Raw genomic sequence first — 2,863 nt, 5'->3', positions numbered from 1 at the left:
ACGTACGCATCTTTCGCTGCGTACTCAATGAGGTTGTTTGGCAGTGGGCTGTCCCCCGATAGTTTGTGGTTGAATTCCTTGTTGATCTTCTTCTTCATTTCCTTGTACGATGGGTGGATGAGGCTGGCTGCAAACTCAGCCAAAGCCTGCCACTTCTTTCCATTTTTTGGAGCTCTCCATTTGCGCTGCATGTCGACGTACTTGTCGGGGTTGATCTCCAAACCAAACAATTTCAGCTTCTCCTTGTCACCTCCAATGGAGAAGCCAACAAAGGTGTACAACTTCTTCTCCTGCAGGAGCGGGCGGAGTTCCTTGTGCCTGCATCAAATTAATCTGGTGCATCAAATTCATCTACTTCAAAAACTTCAGAAACTACTAATTAGACATAAAATTCAGAACTAGTATTGCATCTACTCCAGAACTTCAGAACTAGTATTGCATCTACTTCAGAACTTCAGAACTATTGCATCTACTTGAGAAACTTCAGAAACTTCAGAACTATTGCATCTACTTGAGAAACTTCAGAAACTACTAATTAGACAGAAACTTCAGAACTTCAGAACTAGTATTGCATCTACTTCAGAACTTCAGAACTATTGCATCTACTTCAGAAACTTCAGAAACTACAGAAACTACTAATTAGACAGAAACTTCAGAACTTCAGAACTAGTATTGCATCTACTTTAGAACTACAGAACTATTGCGTCTACTTCAGAAACTTCAGAAACTACTAATTAGACAGAAACGTCAGAACTTCAGAAACATTAGAACTGGATGTTTTTACCATTTGGTTGCCGCGATGATGTGGTATACCAGGACGAGATCCTCCACGCATAACTGTAGAACTGCAGCCTTTTGCGGAGGTTCATCTTCCCTCGTATACTCGACATCAACGGCGATTGACCGAGAAAGCATGCCGCCGAGCCTCCTCCTGATCTCGCGGATCCTCTTGTCGGCTTCGTTTGGATTGCTGGTGCATACGACATCCAGCTTCTCCTTTTTCAGGTGGATATCAACCATGAGCGGCACGGTGTAGTCCTGCTTCTGCCCGGGGACCGGAACGTCGTCGTCGACCACCAGCGGGTCCTTGCCAGACGCCTCACCTTGGTGATGCTTGGCAAACGGAGGGGAGTTGCTCCACGATGCCTCCGCCATTCTCTTGGCAGACGGAGGGGAGTTGCTCCACGATTCCTCCGCCATTTCCCTCCTGGCCAGCGATGGTGGAGGCAGAGGGGAGTTGCTTGATGGTGGAGGCAGGGGGAGGAAGATGGAGCGGCAATGGAATGAGGAGGGAGGCAGAGGGAGGCAGATTGTGCGGCAATGGAATAGGAGGGGAGTTCCCTGCATCGTGGGGAGTTGCCAGTGGAGGGGAGTCGTGGGGAGTTGCCAGTGGAAGGGAGGCGTGGGGAGTTGCCTCGAAAACTCAAACGTCCTGCCCTTTGGCCCTCGAAAAATCTAGAGGGGAGACGTGGGCCCTTTGGTTTGTCCTGTTTCTGAAACAAAAAAAAAAATAACAGCCATATTTTGCTCTCACTGCAACCATATTAAGAGATCAAAAATGGCACCAAAAAGTCACTGCAGCCATCCTAAATGGCACGAAAACAGCACCAAAACAACATCAGCCAAAACAACAAAAAATGCATCCATCGATCGTTCTTTATTTCTTCTAACATTCCGTGTTCTGTGCAGTGAGATAGACACAACGCTACAAATGCAGGCTGACAACGCCCGCGATTTCATGACCATCAAGACAGACGGCGGCTTCATCCACGCTCCGGTCCCATGAGTCGAGTCGAAAGTAGTGATGCTATGTGTAGTTCTGAAACATTGATTGGCTCATGTTGTAATTAAACTTTAATGAATTGTATGTCTCTTTGGTTTGGACAGTCGTTAAACTTAGATGTAATCGATGCTATTTATTACTAGGACCATGAATTGTGCTATTAATGTCTTGCTTTTCTCTTCCGATCCTTTTGTTGCATACTTATTTATTGCTTATGTATTGTCTGTTGTTTGGCTTGTGCATAGAGATGCCGTCGTATGTCGTGTACAAGGGTAAGGTTCCCGGAGTCTACGACGACTGGGAGGAGTGTCGGAGACAGGTTCACCGTTTTAGCGGTAACAGTTACAAAGGGTACACCACTAGGGCGGAGGCGGAATCTAGATACGCCCGCTATCTAGCGGGAGAGAGGAGGGAGCGTTGGAGGAACCAGATGAAGACCAGTTTCATCGCGATGATGCTCATCGTGATGACCGCAACTCTCTTCTATGTGATGGTAGTTTAGATGATCGATATCAACTGATAATATGAAGACAAACTCGCTACTCGCGGTCTCGAGACTTGTAATGTTCTATCTTTGTTCGGTCTTTTGAATTCGGAGACTAATATGATGAATTGTATTCGGAGAGCTATCTTCTATTGTATTGGATGAATGTGATGTTGCTGTGTGGTGCTGTCTATATTCTGTCCAATAGTATATTTTGTAACCTGTGAAAATATCAGAAATGTGCATTTTTCCAACCACCTCCAAATCACCTCAGTTTTGGCACACATGATCTCTTCCACAAACAAAACTAGGTTTCCAAGTTTTTGTATTTTTTAATTTTTTTTTGAATTTATAATGCCCTCTAGACTGACTGCTGAAAACATCGGTCTATGCCTCAAGGAGGCATTGTAAAATAATTTTTTTCAAAATTTTCTTGCATACACATGTTTTGCACATGTGGGTGACCATGTACAAGAAAATTTGGGTGATTTGGAGGTGGTGGAAAAATTCACGTTTTTTTTCAAAAAATGGCTCAAGTTAAATGGTCCCTCCGGGAATGCGGGCATTTTTTCGACCATCTCCAAATCACCTCAGTT

Source organism: Triticum aestivum, chromosome 4B (assembly GCF_018294505.1).
Source record: "Triticum aestivum cultivar Chinese Spring chromosome 4B, IWGSC CS RefSeq v2.1, whole genome shotgun sequence".
In the NCBI taxonomy this organism is placed as follows: Eukaryota; Viridiplantae; Streptophyta; class Magnoliopsida; order Poales; family Poaceae; genus Triticum; species Triticum aestivum.
This window is presented reverse-complemented; position numbering follows the sequence as displayed.